Genomic DNA, 8,509 nt, shown 5'->3' with positions numbered 1-8,509 from the left:
TGTATAAAGGACCATCAGGTGCCCTGATAGTTTCACTAGAATCAAATGTGATGGAAGGTTCTTTAGGGATTTCTTGCTGCTCTACAAAGTTAATCACATTCGGAGTCATAGACACAAGACCATCAGATGAGAGAGAGGAATCATTAGCCTCAATCGCATTAGAGGTATGAGAAGGTAATGGATCAGTAAAAATTTGAAGATTTTGGTTAGGAGGAGCTACAAATGTGTTGCCTTTATCATTCACACCAGAAACAGAGATAGTATTATTATCAATCAAATCTTGAATTTTACCCTTTAAAGCAAAACATTTTTCAGTATCATGCCCAGGTTGACGATGAAATTGACAAAAAGATTTGTTATCAAAATAGGGTGAATTAATCTTTGTAGGATCTATTTGCTTTATAGGAGGAAGAGTAAGCACATTTTGTTCCAATAACTTATTCATAATACTATGCAATGATTCATTCAAAGGAGTAAACTTTCTTTCTTTCTTGAAAAACTTAGAAATAGGAGGCACACCTGATGCTGCATTCACATTGTTGTTGATGATGTTTTCATTGAATTTAATGGACTCTTTGTTCGGTTTAAACTTCCCAAATGGTTGTTGACTACTATCACCCTCATCACTTGGAGCCATAGGATTTGCTTGTTCCATTTGACTCATAGTCAGTTGATAATTGTGAAGAGTTGCGCACAACTGTTGGAAAGAAGTAAACTCAGAAAATAGAAGTTTTTCTCTAATGTCTTTTTGTAAATTAGAAATAAAGATTCTTTGAATATCATTGTCAGGTATTGGAAAAGAAATTTGAGCATACAAATGCTTATATCTACCAATGAAATCAGTCACTTTTTCTATAACACCTTGTTTACAATGCATTAAATCAATCAAAGTAACTTTAGGACTTATATTGTTTTGAAATTGTTGAATAAAAGCATTGGCAAGTTGTTGGAAATAATTAATAGAATAAGAAGGCAATGAGCAATACCATTGTAGAGCCTTGTCTCTTAATTTTCTAGTAAACAGTTTTGCAAGCAACCTTTGGTCATGAGCAAAATCAGTACATATTGTTTGAAAAGTCTTAACATGTGTTAGAGGATCACCTTTACCATTGTAAAGCTCCAATTGCGGGATTTCAACATGTTTAGGGGGAATAGCTCGAACAATGTCAAGAGAAAGTGGGCTCGCAACATCAAATGTGGGCACACTAAACTTAGAGTGATTCATAGAGGCAATTTGTTGCTGCAAAGAAGAGACAGTTTGTGCAAGATTATTAATGGTCGCTTCACTCAAAGAATTCATATTAGACGTGTTAGATTGTGATGGAGGTATTATGTTATTGAAAGAAGGTATTGATTGAGAGTAAGGTGGCATGACACTATGATAGTTAGTCATAGGAGATGATTGGAAAGGAGGAACACTACAAGGAGGAATGGAATGGTTAAATGAATTGCCCCCTTGTGCCAGGTTCATTTGTGGAGATGTAATAGGGACACTCATTGAAGGAATGAATGAAGAAGTCGGATTGAATGAAGGAAGAGGGTTAATTGAAGAAGAAGGATTGCCCCCATGACCGGTGATCATAGGTGGAATGTCTTGTATTGAAGTAGTCATTATGTTTGATGTAAAAGTAGGTATACTAGCAATAGAAGTTGTCAAAGGGATAGAATGATTGACTTGAGTAGGAGGTTGTGTATAACCCAAAGTTTCAGCACAACTCTTCATAGGCATCACATTCGAATCCACAATGTGTGCAATACTACGCAAAATATCAATTCCATTCTTATCATTTTGAACCATACGTTTTAGACCCTCAATTAAAGGAAGAGCTTGACTATCGGGGTATTCTTGAGACATCCATTGTCGAAAATCATCAAATTGGTTATCCAATTTCGAAAGTTGTTCTTCAGAAACCTCATGGAGAGCTTCTTCATCATTAAGAGGATTAGAGGAATTACCCTTGTCCTCGTTAAAAAGGCCATTCAAATTAGGTTCCATCTCCTCAGTAATTAAACCTTGGAAAGACTTAATTCTAAGTCTTCGTCTAACGGGAATAGTGTAAGTAGGGCTTATTGTTGTAAAAATCATGCACTAGGGAGAGAGAGAGAAGATTTTGAATTTTAAAGGTAGCAAATTTCAATAAAATCAGCCAATCTCCTAGATTTAAGCTGTTAAATGCAATCAGGACAATCTCCCGAAATTTCGGAAAAAATGTCTGGGACCGTGGCGAACGGAGTGCACACGGTCCTTGCAACTTTTTTTGAAATTTTCAGGGATGAAAGTTATGATGATTTTAGAGCTAATCTGAAAAAATTGAGTGATTTTACGATCTGTAGATAGGCCAAATTAAAGTTGCAATCTCAAAATTGAACCCTACCAAGATCGTTGAAAAATGCAAAATTTGAATTTTGAAAAAGAGAGGGAAACTGAAATTTTGAATTTTATGATTTTAGAGGGAATACTAAAAGCAATGCAGGTTTTGAAATTTAAAAATTGACTTAATTTCACGCAAAATTCAATTTTGAAAGTGGAAATCAAGGTTGTTGCAATTAAACATTTAATTTCAAAAGTCACAAATTGCAAAAATTTGAATAAAGCACTGAAATTTCAAATGAATGCCAACACACTTTTCAGATTTAGGATAGTAAGAAACACAATTTTGACATGAATTTCAATTTCAACAATTTTTGAATGATTAGAAGCCTCAACCCAAGCAATCACTAGACCAACTTTGACTTTAATTTTGAAAGTGTTAGAATTGATGAAATCGGCCAAAATTCTGGATTTTAGCAGAAAAATACAGTAAGATCTAGCTCTTGAAATTTCGGAAAAAATGTCGGGGACGATGGCGCTCGGGGTGCACACGGTCCTCGCAACTTTTTTCCAAATTTTCAGGGATGAGAGATATTATGATTTTGTTGCGAAATCCAAAGTTACAGCCGATTTAGAGGTGTTTTGATCAGTGAAATCATCAGTCAAAGGCTGAATCAAGAGGGTTTTAAAAATTAGGGTTTTGACACTTAACCACTTAATTTTCAAAATTAAAGCACATATATGATTTGACAATTTGCAGTAGGAGGGCAGATCTGAAACAAGCATTAACAATTAAACATTTCACAAGCTCAATTACTAAAAAGAAAATTTAGGGTTTTGTGCAATTAACCTCTAAAATTTGCAAAAGATCAAACATGGAAATGTAATTAAGGAAGCAAAATTTTCAGATCTAACCATGAATAATCAGAATTAGGATGTTCACGTCGGGTTCACCAAAATGTAAAGCGGAAAATTGAACCCTAGGTGTTCTCCCCCCACTCCAAGGAGAAAGGGGGTCACTAGGATTGACGGTTTTCACTTAGGAGGGACTTTACATTCAAAAGAGGGGTTGAAACCCACAAGATCCAATCCCACACAATGCAAGACTGGATTCTAAATGAGTTTCAAGGGTTGAGACATCAAGGATACCCTCTTTTGTAAAGAATGTAGATAGAAAGATTAAACTAGGAGTACATGTAAAGTAAGAAAGATTCGCTTATAAACAGAGATAGGGATATGGGATGAAGCTGCGGACCTGGAATTAGTAGTAAAATGTCGAGATGATGTTGTTCTACAAATTTGAGCGAAAGTTGATGGGACGATGGCGCCCGACGTGCACACGGTCCTCTGAAAAATCTGCGAAACGAAGGGGGATCTGTTCATCTCTGCACAAGGGTTCCAAATCTTCAATTACAACAGCGTACCTGCAACCTACACACAGAAAAGAGAGGACGATTGGGGGGTTAGGGATTAGGGGTTTGCCTTTAGGTCAAACCCCGGTTTTGGAATTAACCAAGAAATGAGAATGCTGTAAATGTAAATGTTTGTAATGTAAACAAGTACTGATACCTTGTTGTAAGAATGTTTGTATTCTTACATGCGAAGGTGTAATTAATGTTGTATTTTGTATGTTGTAAGTGATCTCCTCTTCAATGGTTGAATCCTTGTCTTGAATGCAACACTTATCCTTGAATGGAGACTTAGAATTCTCAATTGCTTGAAGGAATGCTTGAATGCTTGAATATTTGAATGTTTGAATATCGCTTCCGCCTCTTGCTTGCATATATTTTCCTCTTTTTCTCTTGCCTCCTCAAATGGGAGGGGAAATGTAGTTTATATACTTGTCAATTAGGGTTGATAGACTGATTTTTCCGACCTTAGGCCGACCTGGAAACATTATTTCCCGAATTGCAAACTTAAAGACCCGAAGCCCAAAAGAGACCAGGCCCAAAATAGGGCCAGGGACCAGGGCGCTGGGCGCCATGGTCCCACCTCCCGGGACAACAGGGTGCAAGGAAGGATCAGGCCAAGGTGAAAAAAGATGCAATTTTTGGTGTCGTAAACAGGTTTCGGGGTCTCCATTCAGGTTCAACGTTGCGCCGCCATCGTGAAGACCCAAATGCAGTCGAAATTGCAAGTGTTGCAATTTTAGGACGCTACACAATAAAACTATTTGTTATGCATTGCTTCCATCATATCTATGTGTTTCAGTTGTGTTAACTCTTGCTGACCGGTTTGGACTGATCTCCTCAAGGTCCCTCACCGGTGACTACACCAGAAGTCTAAACCTTCTTTTCATGCATCTACATCATCAACCGGCAAGCAAGATTGTAAATATTTGTATGCAAAGGAATTGGATGATATGAAGAGAGAAGATGAAAAATTTGAGCAACTTGAAGCCCTATTTGCTAGAAGAGTACCTAAAGGATCGGTAGGAAGTAAGCATGAACGAAAAGAACCTTTTAAATGTTTTGTGTGTAAAAAGATAGGTCATTTTACATCTAGATGTCCTGAAAGGAATTCAAGATTTGAAGAGATAGCTAGAAGATATTTTAACATTCGGTGAGTTTAATAACTTTTGTCAGAAGCATGGCATAAGGAGATAATTTTATTCTCTCTAGACACCTCAGCAAAAGGGAATTGTGGAAATGAAAAAACAGAACTATCTTGGATGCTGATAGAACAATGATGATGGAAGCTAATCTACCTCATATCTACTAGAGAGAAGCAGTGAGCACAACAATGTACACATTCAACAAAGTACATATCAGAGGAGAAACTGGTAAGACACCTTATGAATTATGGTTTGGCAATACACCTACATTTAAGTATTTTAGAATCTTTGGTAGTAAATGTTATATCAGGAGAGATGATTTCATTGGCAAATTTGATCCTAGATGTGATGAAGGAATATTTCTTGGTTATTCTAATGAAAGCAGAGAATATAGATGTTATAACAAGAGATTGCAGAGAATTGTGGAGAGCACTAATGTCAAGGTGGATGAGCTGAATAGAAGTCAAACCGGAGTTTATGAGAAAGAATTAGTAGTGGAAATGATCATAATTGAATCAATAACACCTTTAGCAGAATAGAATGTTGAACCAGTTACTCCAACAGTATCAGAAAATTCAATAGTAACTGAAGAACCAAGAAGAGGAACATAGAATCAAAAGACTCCTAGGTATGTAAGGATGAATCATTCAGAAGATCGGATAATTGGGGATAAGAACAATGGAGTGATGACAAGAAGGAGATTGGCAGCTAATGAGGTATGTTTAATTTCTCAAGTTGAACCGGTATCAGTAATTGAAGCATGTAAAGATGAATGTTGGATGAAAGCTATGGAAGAAGAATTAGATCAGATAGAGAAGAATAACACATGGATTTTAGTTCCCTGACCTAAAAATAAGAATGTTATTGGAACTAAATGGGGTTTTAGGAATAAATTAAATGAAGATGGACAAGTTATAAGGAATAAATCTAGATTCTTTTGTAAAGGATATTCTCCCAAGGAAGGAATTGATTATGGTGAAACCTTTGCACCTATAACTAGGATTGAAGGTGTAAGATTATTTCTTGCCTATGATGCACAAAAAAACTACAAGGCTTATCAGATGGATATTAAGTGTGCCTTTCTGAATGAGGATCTTGATGAGGAAGTTTATATTGAGAAACCTAATGGTTTTTCACTTTCAGATGATAAAAATGTGGTTTGTAGGTTAAGGAAAGCTTTATATGGATTGAAACAGGCACCTAGAGCTTGGTATGCAAGGTTGGATACATATATTTTGAAGCTTGGTTTCACTAAAGGTAATGCTGATAGTAATCTATATTATGAAGTTATAGATGATGATATACTGATTATTGAGGTATTTGTTGATGACATCATTTTTGGAGGTGAAGTTAAGTTGTGCATGAAATTTTCTAACAATATGGAGAAATAATTTGAAATGTCTATGATTGGGGAAATGAAATTTTTCTTAGGTTTGCAAATTACTCAGACTAATAAAGTTATTTTCATCTCTCAAACTAAGTATGCTAGGGAATTTACTATGGAAGATTCTAAACCGGTAAGTACTCCTATGGTTACAAGTGAGAAATCGACAAGGAAAGATGTATCTACATCGGTAAATCCTACTAGATACAAGTCTATGATTGGAGGTCTACTATATTTGACTTAGACTAGGCTTGATATAATGAATGTTGTGTGTATTGCATGAAGATATCAAAGTGTTCCTAGAGAAAATCATGAAAGTGCAATGAAAAGAATTTTTAGATACTTGCAAGGTACATCTGAATATGGTTTGTGTGTACCCTAAGGATGATGACTTTACTTTATGTGCATATACAGATGCAGATTGGGAAGGTGATCTTGATGACTGGAAAAGTACTTCTGGTAGAGCTTTCTTTCTTGGAAAGAAACTTATTTAATGCATCAACAAGAAACAATCATGTACTTCTTTATCTACTATTGAAGTTGAGTAATTTGTTGTTGCTACTAATTGTACACAAGTTCTATGGATGAAGAAAATGTTGAAGGACATAAAAGTGCATTGCATTGGACTGATAGTTATTCACTGTGATAAATATGTTGCTATAGACATATCAAAGAATCCTGTATTTCACTCTAAGACAAAGCACATATCTATCAAGTATAACTTTTTGAAGGAGAAGGTGGAAGAAAGTGAGGTTAGACTGGTTTATGATGGTATGATGAAAGAACAAGGATCTGATCAACTACTGAGAAAGGGGATGAATCAGTAGATAGAAAACTATATAGACTTTCACCAATCTCAAAATCAACCTCTCAAAGCAAACTCTAAACTGACTGGTTTAAACACTGAACTTCAAATGCAATAATACTGACAAGTTAAACCAGTTGACTGTTATAACAGACTAATAGTAAAACATCTTTGAAACTCTCAAAACCTTTTTAATAAATCATTCAAATACTTAACTGACAGTAGTTAAAACATATTTCAGATTGTTGTCAGTTAACATAACATATCAAAGTGGATTTAGTAGTTAAGCAATTTAACCATAGTAAACATAACCACAAAAGCATTCACCACTTGACATGATATTTTTGACATGGAAACCCAAATGGGAAAAACCACGGTGGGGATAAATACCCACAAGTATTCTGAACTCTTTTGAAGTTCACCATGTTAGGAGCCTAGCCTGTTAAAGCTTTACAAAAAGTCCTGTTAAGAATAGATCCTGTTAGGGACCACCCAGTTAAGGGATTGACTATAATGCCCTATTAGAAGCAATACCCTATTAGGAGTAATCTCGATAGAGGATTTGGAATCCAAGCTAATGGATCACCTGGTTAGAGGATTTAAATAACACTAAGCTTGTTAGAGCTTATCCAGTTAGGGGATTTGACTGCTGTAATTCTTAGAAAACAATAGGGGTTTGCTGATCTGTTTGAATAGCACTACACTAGCTTGTTCAGATCCTTTTCATGCTCTTATCTTCCTTTACACATACTGTAGATATATTATCAGGTTTGACAACCACACTCTCTTACTCTCAACCAAAAATTGTCAACACTTCAACAAAACAACTCATCAACCTTATGAACAAATCAACATGTCGGTAACACAACACAAACCTAAACATCTCATAGAGATTACAAACAAATTGGTTCAAGTATGACCGTTGGATTACATAGAAAATTACATAGAAATCAATGCACATCATTCAAGATATCCTTGACCGCTCCTTCATCACTGCTTCATCGAACTCTGTAACTCATCACGCAGTTTCCATTACATGCAATGAAATTTCTCATTCCCAAGACAAAAACTGTTATCTCTATATGTCATGAATCATTTAAAATATTTCTCATACAACATGCATACATTTCATAATCTTTACTATTCATCATGTGATCATAATCTGCTTCAACCGATTCACCAAGCTCCATCAGTTAGGGTTTGGTCTCATCTACATGTAGGGTTACCAGTCCATCTCTCCATTTCATAAGCAATACTAGTTTCCTCCACAAACTCACCTATTGGTTGTAGTTCTCTTTACTATCTCTTCCTACCGGTTGTAAAACAATATTATAGCAATATCATTCCAACATCATTACTGGTTAATTGATATCAATGACAACATAACATTTCACTAATTTAATCTTCATGCAAATGACAACAATCTCCCCCTTTGGCATTGATGGAAATGCAAGT

The sequence above is a fragment of the Cryptomeria japonica genome, chromosome 11 (genome assembly GCF_030272615.1).
Source record: "Cryptomeria japonica chromosome 11, Sugi_1.0, whole genome shotgun sequence".
Lineage (NCBI taxonomy): Eukaryota > Viridiplantae > Streptophyta > Pinopsida > Cupressales > Cupressaceae > Cryptomeria > Cryptomeria japonica.
This window is presented reverse-complemented; position numbering follows the sequence as displayed.